This window comes from Herpailurus yagouaroundi, unplaced genomic scaffold (genome assembly GCF_014898765.1).
Source record: "Herpailurus yagouaroundi ecotype Mexico unplaced genomic scaffold, PumYag 100, whole genome shotgun sequence".
Classification (NCBI taxonomy): Eukaryota; Metazoa; Chordata; class Mammalia; order Carnivora; family Felidae; genus Herpailurus; species Herpailurus yagouaroundi.
The window spans coordinates 41,461,312-41,475,428 of record NW_024412391.1 but is presented as its reverse complement, the minus strand read 5'-3'; the positions used below and the strand labels follow the sequence as shown (position 1 = coordinate 41,475,428).

At 43.7% G+C, this 14,117-nt stretch overlaps 2 long non-coding RNA genes across 2 annotated transcripts in view; one reads left to right on the top strand and one right to left on the bottom strand.

Moving 5' to 3' along the window:
- Window positions 1-1,888: 1,888 nt before the first annotated feature.
- Window positions 1,889-5,177, bottom strand: LOC121028543 (uncharacterized). The gene is made up of 4 exons (XR_005789295.1): window positions 5,063-5,177; window positions 4,865-4,935; window positions 2,680-2,716; window positions 1,889-2,447 (listed from the first exon to the last, which is right to left on the bottom strand). It is a non-coding gene; the product is annotated as an uncharacterized LOC121028543 (long non-coding RNA).
- LOC121028542 (uncharacterized) overlaps window positions 3,926-14,117 on the top strand; it is a 24,152-nt gene continuing 13,960 nt past the window's right edge. The window contains exons 1-2 of the long non-coding RNA XR_005789294.1: window positions 3,926-3,936; window positions 5,354-5,356. This is a non-coding gene — a long non-coding RNA (uncharacterized LOC121028542). The remainder of the gene's footprint in view (window positions 3,937-5,353; window positions 5,357-14,117) is intronic.

Below are 14,117 nucleotides of genomic sequence, written 5' to 3'. Positions count from 1 at the left end.
AAAAAAAAAAAAAAAAAAAAATATATATATATATATATATATATATATATATATTCACCATCAACAAAGCAAGGGAAGGAGCCCAACCTTGCCATTAAGCCCCAAACTCCAAAAGATGATCACCAAAGAAAAAGACCAGATTTTCTGGCAAGAATGAAAAGAGTTCCTAATCCTGCCACCCTATTGAGGGCATTTGCAAACTCCAGAATGCTCATTAAAACCTCAGGTTTTGGAAGGAAACTGATTGGAGAGTTGGGGCAAGATGAGTAGACATCTCTTCCTTCCTCTGAGTAGGGCTGGCATGTGTGTGTGTGTTGGGGAAGGACAGGGGAGTTCTTGGAGAGAGATGGGTGAAACACGAGAACAAGAAACAGGAAAAACCAGCCTGTCCCAGAATTAAGAGACAAAACCACATCCCAGAGGTCTCCTCCTGTAGCAGATTCCTCTCCTCTCCATTCGGAAGTTACCCTGGTGCAGGAGTTGATGCAAGCAAGTATCAGAAGACAGAGCAGAGTCTAATCCTTCCAACCAAAAATGTGTACGCACAGCTCCTCCTTACTCCCACATGCAGACACAGACAAGCAGGTTGGTTTGGCTGATACACACTTCTATGGCTGTGCTGGTCATTAAAATATCAAAATACTTCTATACCAGGAAGTAAATATTCGCTGACGGAAGCAGCTCACACTGCTCTGGCCACCCTAGCCCCTCTCACAAGAAACCCCCCAACTCCAGACCACCGACCGGCAACAAAAGAAGTAACGTGTGGCCCAACATGGCGTCTTCAGGCTCCTTCCCCAGAGCTGTGGCCACCCTCTCATCTGTTTGTTCAGTGTCTGTGTTGTGCTGGTTATTAAGTACTTAGAAATCATCATAGAACGGAAGCCCAGGAGAAGAGAAGTCGTCAAATAAGACAGCATACGTGCCAACAGTATATCAAAGCAAATAAATGGTCTGTACAGAGCCACCTTCCACAAGAGCAAATCTAAATAAAATGACCCAGCGACCACGTAAACACACAGCCACCAGAATGGGTGGGGGAACAGATGAAATCAGTTGGGAAGAGAAGCTCACCTAAAGAAGCAAAAGTTCCCACAGGTACACTGTGTTCTCACAAGAACTCAAAAGAGCATGAATCCAATAAGACGAAAGCTCATATATGAGCTGATTAAACAACAGGATGAAAGGCAGACTACACTGCAGCACCCGAGTGGCTCAGTGGGTTGAGCGTCTGGCTTCTGCTCAGGTCATGATCTTGCGGTTCATGAGTTTGAGTCCCGCGTCGGGCTGTGTGCTGACAGCTCAGAGCCTGGAGCCTGCCTTGGATTCTGTGTCTCCCTTGTTCTGCCCATCCCTGCGCACGCTCTGTCAGAAATTTTTAATGTTTTATTTAGTTTTGAGAGAGACAGAGCGTGCGCGGGGGAGGGGCAGAGAGCAGAGGGAGACGCGGAATCCAAAGCAGGCTCCAGGCTCTGAGCTGTCAGCACAGAGACTGACATGGGGCTCGAACTCGCAAACCACGAGATCATGACCTGAGCTGAAGGCAGACAAACCGACTGAGCCACCCAGGCACGTCCCCCCAAAAAAGGCAGGCTGAAGAGCGAAGAAAACGGCTTAGCCAAAATAACACTCTTCTAGAATAAATAAGTGAATTAGAAATAGCAAGAAACATGGTTGAAAACTAGATACCATGGAAGAAAAGGCTTGAGGTTGAGACGACTGCAAAAGCCAGAGTAATTCTTGAGACGACAATTGTAGGAAGACAGAGATACCCTAGCATATGCGTATTTGGTGACCAAAACAAGGAACTAAAAAAAGTATTGAAAGATATAATACAGGAAAGTTCTCCTGAAAGGAAGGAATGAATCTTCAGATTGAAAAAGGGTCCTATATTCTAGGCAATCTGAGAGAAAGCACTTGACACGAAAATATAACCCGATGGAGTCCATAAACTTCAAGCCTGAAAAAAATTGAGGCCGAAAAAGCAAGCCAGCCAAGGGTCTTAAACTTCTCTACCACAAGATTCAATGCCAGGAGGTAATGGAGAAATATCTCCAAAGTTCGACGTAGTTGAAAAAGAGTGACTAAGTAGGTGATTGCCAGCCACGTTGTCAAATACAATGTGAAGAGTGCAAAACTCAGGGAAAACAACACCCACAAGCCCTTCTTGAGGAAACCGCTTGATAGAAAAGGCGAATCAAATAGCTCAATAACGGAGGAGCTTGTAACAAAACGGCAGGTGATGTGCATTGAATTTACATAAAGAACGAAGGCCGAACTGGGAATTGCATTGTAGATTCAGACTGCACGAGATATAAGCCTTAATAATATAACTAGTAAATTGGGGGTGGGAAAGGGAAATATAAGCGTGTCAGTCTCTTCATAACAGAGAGTTGATGTCGTCTAAAGAAACAAACATGCGACCGACCTCTTGAGTCTGTTGGTACCTTTTTAAATTTTTTTTTTCCAACGTTTATTTATTTTTGGGACAGAGAGAGACAGAGCATGAACGGGCGAGGGGCAGAGAGAGAGGGAGACACAGAATCGGAAACAGGCTCCAGGCTCTGAGCCATCAGCCCAGAGCCCGATGCGGGGCTCGAACTCACGGACCGCGAGATCGTGACCTGGCTGAAGTCGGACGCTTAACCGACTGCGCCACCCAGGCGCCCCTGTTGGTACCTTTTTAAAAAATAAGCTTGAATAGAGTTTTAAATACCTGTTGGGGGAAAAAAATATTAAGTTTAGTAGTTGTCTCAATTTACTTTGGTTTCTGTCTTAAATGCAGGCAAAGGAGCCTAGTGTTATTTTTTAAAATAAATGGGATTAGGAATAAATATGATGAATGAAAATGAACGTAAATCTATGACTATAAACGCCTCTATCCTTTCGTTGCTATCTGTGTAAGAAGGAAAAAGTCAGAAATGATACCCAACGAAAAGTTAATGGTGGTTATTGTTAGGTGGGTATTGATTTTGTTTTAGTCTCTTCTTTTTTGTGCCTTATTATATTGCTTGATTTTTATTTGAGAGCCATGCTATATTTTTATTTTAAAATAGAAGGGGAGCTGGGGCGCCTGGGTGGCTCAGTCGGTTAAGCGGCCGACTTCGGCTCACGTCATGATCTCGCGGTTCGTGAGTTCAAGCCTCGCGTCGGGCTCTGTGCTGACAGCTCAGAGCCTGGAGCCTGTTTCAGATTCTTTGTCTCCCTCTCTCTGACCCTCCCCCGTTCATGCTTTGTCTCTCTCTGTCTCAAAAATAAATAAACGTTAAAAAAAAATTTAAAAAAAATAAAATAGAAGAGGAGGGGAGGGGGTATTTTTAAAACAAGGTTAAAAAGCATTGTGTAGTGTAGGTGGGTGCCTGTTTTATGCTGATCCTTGTAATGACATTGCTTTGTAACTCCTAGCAAGATACTCTAAGCTTTTAACTTAATCCCACCACACTTCCTTTTTTGGCACTGGCTATTTTTCACTCAGGAGCCACTGTCTCTTCAGGCGCACAAAGATACTACTCATCTAAAACTCCCATTTTATGCAGCTGAGAAGTGCTGCATTCTTTTGGTCTAACCGGAAAAATTGAACGCCAGTATGATACCTAGCGACCTGCCCAGGACATCTGAAACAAATGAAGAAATGGAAAGAGAGACTGTTTGGAGTGACTGACAGTAAATCTTACAAGAAGGAAGCCAGAAAGACTCAGCACCGTAGGAATGTTGCACATGCATTGGCTGCAGTCCATCGGAGGAGCTGAGAGGTTTCTATCTTCGTGCCTCTGTGAGTCTGGAAAGAAAATGTCAACCCTGTCCCCACCCAAGTGAAATCGCTGGGCAGCAGAGCTGAGCCACGCCAAGAGAGGTGCCATGCAGGCATCCTGGCCTCGGACCTCCCGCCTCCAGCGCTGGGAGAAATACGCATCCCTTGTGGAAGCCAGCCAGCCTGTGGCATTTGGTTCTAGCAGCCCGAGCTGATGAAGACAGTCCCTCTCCTCTCGGGTTACAAACCGAGATGGCACGAGAATGACTCATCCGCCGCCTGCCCTCCCTTGGCTGCCGGGAGGTCCTCTTTGGGAGGAAATGGGGGCAACAGAGAGAGCTGAGAGATGGCAGCGCCCAGGGGTGGAGAGCCCGAGCAAGAGAGAATACGGAGGGCTGGATCAGACCATGCCTGGGGCCAGCTCCACGCCTGTCCTTCCCAGCGGCACAAATCGGTACCTCCCCCTTTATTGAGCTCTAATTGGAACGAAGGCTCTGTCGCTTGTAACTGAAAGAAGCTTGAGGACGTTTTAAGTAAGTCCAGAGACATGTGCCCTTGGCCAGATTGCCCTATTTCTCTCTCGATGCTTCCTGCCTCCACAGAAGATATGGGCGTATTCTTTTGTGGTTAATAGAAGGAAACTGAGCAGCAGGCGAAAACTGGAGCCGCCTGGGGGTCCCATGAAGTCAGGACTATTTGGTACCGCGACAGCATCAGGACACTGGGGCCGACGCTCCGGGTTCCGCTGGCCTCGACCTCCTTCCTAAATAACAGCAATAATGGTGAATATGTATGGACTACCCAGAACCGTGTGAACAACTTCAAATAGCTCACCTCGTCCACCCCTCAGCACAAGCATGCAGTATATGTCATTGGCACCATTAACAGGGGGGCGGGGAGGGGACTGAGACTTGGCAGTGTGGCTCTGTCGGCCCGGGGAGCACGTGCGCGCCAGGCGGGACCCAGACGTGAGCCCACGCAGACTGACACCCGGGCCCACATCTTCCCGCCGCACTTGGGACGGGAGAGCAGAGACTCCGGGACCCGCCAGACCTGGGCTCGCATCCCAGCCCGCCGCACCCCAGCCGTGGGGCTCTTAAGCGTGCTCCTTACCTTCTCTGGGCTTCCCTTTCTCCGCCGGAAACCAAGAGGAGGCGGTTGCACGCCCCCCCGTTCATAAGATCCTTGCAAGGAGAGAAGGAGGCCGCGTGTGAAAATCGCTGGGCACGCTGCCTCGCGCACCCGGACAGGCATGCGCGCAGTGGCACCTTCAGGGCCCGCAAGGCTCCTGAACACGGAGTGGGTGCTCACCCTTTGTGCGGGCCCTTCTGGACCCTCCTCATCCTCCTGGCTGTGAGGGGGAAGCTCCGGACGGGCCTTGGCATGGACAGATCTGGATTCTGGTCCTGCCTTTGCGGTTTGCAGTCCGGGTCACCTTGAGCGAGTCCTTTAACCCCTAGCGTCTTCGTTTCCTCATCTGTCAGTCTGAGGTGGTGGTGTCAACGACATGTCTCCACAACGGGGCAAGAAACAAAAACGCTGCAAACGAATGAATAGCTGTGGGATGCAAGCGTTGCGATGGGTGCCTTGCGAACGCAGGAGTGAGTCGGATACACCTCCTGCCCTCCAGGAATTTGCGGTCTAGGAATGGAGATAAGGCGCCTTCTTGAAATAACTGTGCTATAAAACAGAATGTAACACAAGCTCCACAAGAAGTGTAAACAGGGGCACCTGGCTGGCTCTGTCGGTAGAGAGTGCAACTCTTGATCGAGGGATTGTGAAATCAAGCCCCAAGTTGGGAGTAGAGCCTACTTTAAAAAAAAAAAAAAACCCAACATTAAAAAAAAAATGCTTCAGGAGCCCAGAGCAGGGAGCACATCGTTTTAGAGGATGAGAGCATAGGACGCAGGCTTCCTCGGGGCCCACAGAGAAGCTGGGGCGTAAAGAATGGTGTGGCAGTTGGCATTCTCTTGGTGACAAGTGACTGGAGACCTGACAGACACTATCCACCGCCTCACCTCCCTGACGTTTGTAGAAGGTCCGTTTGCAGAATACACATGGAACATTCACCACGTGAAGCCGTAGGCTGGACCGTCAACAATTTAAAGCCACTGATGTGAAGAGAGATCCTGGGAAGACAGGAGTGGCGGCAGTGTCGTATTCAGTCTCTGAATTCCCACACAAGAACAGAGCAGCTAGACGGCAAAACCAAAAGTTCAGGAACAGCTTTTAGCACAAAACTAGGTGTATTCGTCCCCTAGGGCAATAGCGAGTTACCACAAACATGGCGGCTGAACACAGCGCTTACTGTCTCCATTCTGGGGTTAGCAGGGCCACGCTGGCTCTCAAAGGCTCTAGGGAAGAATCGTTCTTTACCTCTCGCTGGTGGTTGTTAGCAATCCCTGGTGTGCCTTGGCAGGCGCCAGTGTTAACGCCAGCGACTGCCCGTATCTTCACACGGCTGTCTTTTCCCTACGTCTCCAAATCTCTCTCCTTACAAGAATACCAATCATTGGACTTAGGGCCCATCTTAATCCCGTATGACCTCATCTTAACTTGCTTATATATCTGCAAAGACTCTATTTCCAAATAAGATGACATTCACAGATACGTGGAATTAGGAGTTTAGAATTGAACTGGATCTCTTGGAGGGACGCAATTCAACCTGTAACACTAGGTGGCATTATACCTAACAAGATGGTAATGAATGCTTTCCTGCCACAATCAGGAAGAAGGTAAGCATGGGTGTGCTCAACATACAACTTCTATTCACTATTGAAGTTGAGCTCCCAGCAACGCAGCAAGGCAAGAAAAGAAAATGTATACAGATTGAAAAGGAAGAAAGAAAACCTTTTATCTGCAAGTGATATATGTAGAAAACCTTAAGGACTGTACAGAGACTATTGGAATTAATAGCCCGATTTACGATATCCGTAGGGCACAAAATCAATATAGAAGCATAAGTTGTATTTCTACAGTTTTGCTAGCAAAAAAAAACAGAAAATGCAATTTTAAACATAGTGCCACTTAAAATATTATAAAATCTATAACATAATCAGGAATAGCAGTGGCTCAGTCGGTTAAGCGTCCAACTCTTGATTTCGGCTCGGGTCATGATCTCATAGTTCGTGAGATCAAGTGCCACATGGAGCTCTGCACTGACAGTGCAGAGCCTGCTGGGGATTCTCTCTCCTTCTCTGTCTGCCCCTTCCCCCTCCCAAAAAATAAATAAATAAACATTTTTAGAAAATAATCAGGAATGAATTTAGTAAAGTACATACCAAACCTCTACACTGAAAACTATCAAACATATCTAAGCCCTAAAATAAATTTTTAAAGGTATACCATGTTCATAGGTTGGAACATCTGATAACGATAGAATGTCTCCGATGTGTTAGGTTTTTGGTTTCCTTTTTCACTCCACCAAGCAATTCTCCAACACCAGCTGGTCTCCTACAGTTCAACTGAATTCAGTTCGGCTATGGTCTACCCACGGAAAGCGTCGGGTGCCACAGGTTAAGGACTCCTTAGTCCTTAACAGGATTGCCACCCCTCCTTGAGATGCCTGCCGGTCACAAGTCCAGGTTGTTGCCTGGCCACCTGTAGCTCAGAGGTTCTGACAGCCCCCTTTTAGATTGATTACTTTGCTAGAGTGGTTCTCAACTCAGAGAAACATCTACCTCCATTGAACAGCTTATAAAAGGCTGTAACTCAGGAGCAGCTAGATGGAAGAGATGCATAGGGCAAGGTGTGCAGACAGGTGCGGGAGCTTCCATGTCCTCTCCAAGTTCACCCTCTCCCTTCACTTCCATGTGTTCAGTGCAGAAGCTCTCCGAATCCCATCCTTTTGGGTTTTTTATGGAGGCTTTATTACATAGACACGATTGATTAAATCACTGGCTGTTGGGGCGCCTGGGTGGCGTAGTCGGTTGAGCGTCTGACTTCAGCCAGGTCACGATCTCACGGTCCGTGAGTTCGAGCCCCGAGTCAGGCTCTGGGCTGATGGCTCGGAGCCTGGAGCCTGTTTCCGATTCTGTGTCTCCCTCTCTCTCTGCCCCTCGCCCGTTCATGCTCTGTCTCTCTCTGTCCCAAAAATAAATAAACGTTGAAAAATAAATAAATAAATAAATAAATAAATAAATAAATAAATCACTGGCTGTTGATGATTGCGGAAAGTTCTAACCCTCTAATCACGTGATTCGTCCCCCTGGGAACCAGCCCCTGTCCTTAAGTGCTTCCCAAAAGTCATCTATTAACAGAGACTCAGGTGTGGTTGAAAGGGGTTTGTTGTGAATATCAAAATGCCTCGGGGCACCTGGGTGGCTCAAAGGTTAGGCATCCAACTCTTGATTTCGGTGCTGACACCACAGAGCCTGTTTGGCATTCTCTCTCCTCTCTCTGCCCCTCCCCTGCTCTCTCTCTCTTTCTCAAAATAAATAAACCTCAAAAACATTTTTTTTAATAAAATGCCTTCTTGATCACTCTTATAATTTAGGAAATTCCATGGGCTCTATTACCTCTGTACCAGAAACAGAAAACCAAATATAGGTGTATCATAAATTGTAGTGTCACAATGTGATACTAATTCAGCTAAAGATTCAGTACAATCCCAGTAAAAATACCACCATGTAGATATGACACGAAAGGCACGAGCAACAAAAGAGAAAATAGGTTGACTGGACTTCATCAAAATTGAAAACTTTTGTGCATCGAAGACATTGTTGAGAAAGTGAAAAGATAAACTATAGAATGGGAGAAAATATTTGTAAATCGTAGGTCTGATTAGGTGTTGCAGGATTTTTTACCTCCATACCCATGGTTCATTGTCTCGCTGCTTTGAAGAGTCAAGAGGTGGCCACAGAATACAATGAGCAGTAAGCAAAAGTTTATTAGACTATAAGATTAGAAGTAAGAATAGTCTGAAAGCTCTCTTTGCAGAGAGGGCACATTCAAAGGTGAATACCCCCGATTATAGGGAAGGGTCTTTATTTCATAGGGTTTGGGTTGGCCCCTTCCCTTCCCTCTCGTTCCTTCTCAGGTCTTAACCTTTGTTGGCTTGATCGCTCTAGGTGCTGGGTTGTCCATTCCCGATCGGCTGGATTCCATTGTGTGAGGGTCATCCTGTCCCTTGTACAACATAAGCTTTATGGTTTACTTATTTTAGGAAGGTATTTTGATTATCAAATTCCTGAAGGGAAGCTGAGGGGGAGTAGGCGGTGTCTCTGACATTCTTAAGAGGAACCTTACGCCCGAGGAGGTTTGCTGTGATCAAATGCTCCCAGCATTGTTCCAAATTATGTGTGTTTCCCCACCCAGGGAACTCACGTCCTAACCTTTCCCTCTCTTTTATCCTATCTTTGCCATATCATAAATGGCAAATGACTCGTATTGAGAATATACAAACTTACATACTTATAATTCAACAGCAAAAAGACTAACGGCCCAATTAAAAACTGGGCAAAAGAGAAGTAGACATTTCTCCAGAGAAGACATATAAACGGCCCAACTGAGCACATGACAAGAGGCCCAACTTCATTGGTCATTAGAGATATGCAAATCAAAGCAACAATGAGACATCACTTCAGACCCACTTAAAATGGCTAAAATGAAAAACCAAAACAAACAAACAAAAAAAAACAGAAAATAACAAGTGGTGGTGAGAATAGGGAGAAATTGGAAGCTGTGCATTGCTGGTGGGAATGTAAACTGGTGTAGCTACTATGGAAACAGTTTGAGTTTCTCAAAATCTGTACATAGAATTACCATAAGACTCAGCGATTCTACCCGAAGGCATAGACCCAAAGAGTTCAAAGCAGGGGCTTGAAGAGGCATTTGTATGCCAATAGTTATTAAAGGTTATTCACAATAGCCAGAAGGTAGAAATAACCCAAGCGTCTATCAACAGATACGTCAGTAAACAAAATGTGTGTCTATAAAAAGAATGAATTATTCAGCCATAAAAAAGAATGGTGTTCTGATACATCCTATAACGTGGGTGAAACTTGAAAACATACACCAAATAAAATAAACCAGATGCAAAAGACGTATGATTACACGTATAGGAAATATCTAGAATAAGCAAATTCATAGAGACAGAAAGTGGGTTAGAAACTACCACGAGCTGGGGAGTTACTGCCTACTGGTAACAGAGTTTCTGTTTGGGATGCTGAAAACGCTCCAGAACTAGGTATTGGTGATGTTCGTGCTACATTGTGAATGTACTTAGTGTCGATGAATTGTTTACTTAAAAATTATTAAAATTGCAAATTTACGTTACATATATTTTACCACAATCTTTAAAAATTAATAAGGTAGGAGCACCTAGGTGGCTCAGACGGTTAAGCATCCAACTTTGGCTCGGGTGATGATCTCACGGTTAGTGAGTTCAAGTCTTGCGTCAGGCTCTGTGCTGACAGCTCAGAACCTGGAGCCTGTTTTGGATTCTCCCTCCCTCTCTCTCTCTCTCTCTCTCTCTGTCTCTGTCTCTCTCTCTGCCCCTCCCCCTGCTGGTGCTCTGTCTCTCTTTTTTTTTTTTTCATTTTCTTTAATGTTTTTATTTATTTTTGAAAGAGAGAGAGAGAGAGAGAGCAATCGGGGGAAGGAGACATAGGATCTGAAGCAGGCTCTAGGCTCTGAGCTGTCTGCACAGAGCCTGACGGGGGGTAGAACTCACAAACTATAAGATCATGGCCTGAACTGAGGTAGGACGCTTAACCGACTGAGCCACCCAGGCTCCTCCTACCTCTCTCTCTCTCTAAAAAATAAAGAAAAATTTAAAAAATTAATAACGTAATAGGCCAAAAATCACTTGTGAGTTGTATCATTTGAATTGTATACTTGAAGTTTACACTTTTACACTTTAATTTTTTTTTTTTTAACGTTTACTTATTTTTGAGACAGAGAGAGACAGAGCATGAACGGGGGAGGGTCAGAGAGAGAGGGAGACACAGAATCTGAAACAGGCTCCAGGCTCTGAGCAGTCAGCACAGAGCCCGACGCGACGCGGGGCTCGAACTCACAGACCTCGAGATCGTGACCTGAGCCGAAGTCGGACGCTTAACCGACTGCGCCACCCAGGCGCCCCTCACTTTTACACTTTGAATTGTGTGGTAAGTGAATTAGATCTCAATAAAACTGCTAGGAAAAAAAAAAAAAAACACCAGTGTAGAAATTGACAAACGAATCCTAACATTTAGTGGAAATGTAAAGGATCTAGAATAACAGACCCATCTTGGAACTTAACAAGTTGGAGGACTTACATGAGCTAATTACAGGACTTTCTATAAAGGTGTAGTCATCAAGATGCTATGGTGTAAATATCCGTGGAACAAGAGAGAACTCAGAAATAAACCCACACTTACACAGTCAATTCATTTTTGGCCAAAGTACCAAAGTAATTCAATGGTAAAAGGAAGATCTTTTCAACAAAACGTTGAAAGGAACAAATATCTATCTATATAGGAAAAAAACCGAACGTCGACCCATGTCTCACACCATACAAAAAAAAAAAACAAAAACAAAAAAAAACAACTCAGAATAGATCATTTAACTAAATGTAAAAGTAAAAAGTCTAAAGGTTCTACAAGGAAACAAGACAGTATCTTTGTGAATTTGGGGCACACAAGATTTCTTAGGATGCAAAAACACTAACTATAAATGCATGTAAATCATACTTAAATTTAAAAATTTAAGTTAAAAGCATGTTCTCAGGAGCAGCAAGGTTGAAACAGCAGAGCCAACATTAAAAGGTTGACGAACCAAATCAAAACAACAAGTTCAAAACACATCAGTTAGGAAATACACAAAACACAACAGCGAAAGTTACAAAGGCTATGGCTGGATAACTCACCATTGAGAAAATACAAATTGGATTTTAAGAGTGCTAAGCATGGTTTCTTAATGTTTACTGGCTATTCACGGTTCTTCCTCTGGGTATTCCTGGTATTGTTAACGTTCATCATTTTTCTCTTGGGTTGTCTTTCCTTTTTAATTCTAATTCTACTGGTTACATGAATAGCAAATATCTTTTCTTGGATGGTGGCTTGTCTCTTCACTTTATATCTCATGCCTTTTGTTATCAGACAGGTTTTTAATTTTAATATAATCAAATGTATCTGTTTTTCCTTTATGATTTGGGCTTGTTGGATTTGGTTTAGAAGATAATTCCATATGCAAATATCACCAAAACATCATGTGATATTCTTCCCAATAATTTGTATAATTTTTCACCTTTTAGATCTTTAAGCCATCTAGATACTGTCTGTGTATAGAGTGTGGTTTGGATTAATTTTATCTTCTCTTTGTGGAGAGACACTTGACTCAGGACAACTGGAGCAATCCTTTTCCTGTAATTTAAATCCCACGGGGGCTGGGGTGCCTGGGTGGCGCAGTCGGTTAAGCGTCTGACTTCAGCCAGGTCATGATCTCGCCATCCGTGAGTTTGAACCCCGCGTCGGGATCTCTGCTGACAGCTCACAGCCTGGAGCCTGCTTCGGATTCTCTGTCCCTCTCTCTCTCTGACCCTCCCCCATTCATGCTCTGTCTCTCTCTGTCTCAAAAATAAATAAACATTAAAAAAAATTTTTTTTAATTGTTACTGTTATAAAACTGTATTTTCCCATCAATAAATATGGTTTATATTTTCATCTATTTAGCTATTCTACTATGTTCTTCAATAAAGTTTTGTATTTTTATTTATAAAAGTCTTATACATCTCTTATTATATTTATTCCTAGGACCTTATATTTTATTGCTGCCATTGAAAAATATATCTCTTAAAAATCACATTTTATAACTTTTGTTGCTGGTGAATAGTAATGTTGCTGATTTTACATATTTTTTACATTCTGCAACCTCAATAAACCCTTATTTCTAGTAGTTTGTATCTTCTTTTTACTTTTTAGTTTTTTTCCTTTCCATTTTTTATAACTTTTATTTCTTTTTCTTGTCTTATCATGCTAGTCAAACACTCCAGTACTGTGTTGAAAGAAGGGGCAGTAGAACAAATCTCTGGTTCCTGATCACGAAGGGAGTACTTTTAACATTTCATAATTATACAAGATTTTTGCTGTATAATTTTGAAAATCGCTATAATTTTGGTAGCTACCATTTACCAGAGTAAGGAAGTTGTGCTTTTTTTGGAGTTTGCTATGAGTATTAATAATGAAACAATGTTGCATATTATTAAAGTGTTTTCTACATTTATTGAGATAATCATATGGTTTTCTCCCTTAACCAGTTAATATGTAAGTCTCACTAATAGGCTTTCTAATTTGAACCTTCTATGCATGCCTAGGATAAATCCAACTTGGTAACGATGTATTTTTAAAAAAATATTTATTTATTTATTTTTGAGAGACAGAGAGAGAGAGAGAGAGCAGGGGAGGGGCAGAGAGAGGGGGAGAGAGAATCCCAAGCAGGCTCTGCACTGTTAGCTCAAAGGCCAATGCAGGGCTCGAACCCACGGACTGTGAGATCATGACCTGAGCAGAAATCAAGAGTTGGATGCTTAACCGACTGAGCCACCCTGGTGCCCCCGTAATGATATATTTTTGATAGACATTTCTGGATTCGGTTGACTAATGTTTTATTTAGGATTTTTGCATCTCCGTTTCAAAGTAAGATTAGCCTTTAATAATTAGTTTCTCATCCTTCCCTTATCTAATTTTGCCATCAGAATTATTTTTACTTCATAGAATGAAGTGGGCAGTGTTCCCTCATTTTAATATTCCCTGGAACAGTTTGTTTAAGATAACGATGACATGTTCTTTGAAGTTTGGGTCTGACTGGTAAACTCTTCGGAGCTTAATGGCTTGTTTTACTTTATTTTATTTTTGAGGGAGGAGGGTGGATTTTAAAACTCCTGATTCAAGGTGTAAATGTAACCAAACTTATATTTCTTCTTGAGTAGTTTTATTAAGTTATATACATATTTTTAAAACCGCATTTCGTGTGTGTTTTGGATTAACTGGTTCCGAATGTCAAGTTGAGGTGTGCACAGGTGACCCTGAGAGCTGACTCTGGGTAGCGTGGACAAGAAGCTGGCCAGCACTGGCCCCACCGTCTCCTAGAGGAAGGGGTAACACCCATATTCGGCTTCCCACAGGACCAGGAGCTCCCTTCCCTTAGGTCCCCACAGCACCTGCCGCCCCTGTCTCCAGGTGCTGGCAACCGGTTTCCTCAGCAACTGCTATAAACATCAGTCTGCCAAGCAGTCTGTTTGCCTCCCATCGACAAGCTCATCACCCAGGTCCTGACACGACTCCCTACAGTGATAGGAGGACAGTGAACCACGTATCTTGTCCACCATCTTGTCAAGACCACCATCTTGTCAAGACCACCATCTTGTCAAGACCACCATCTTGTC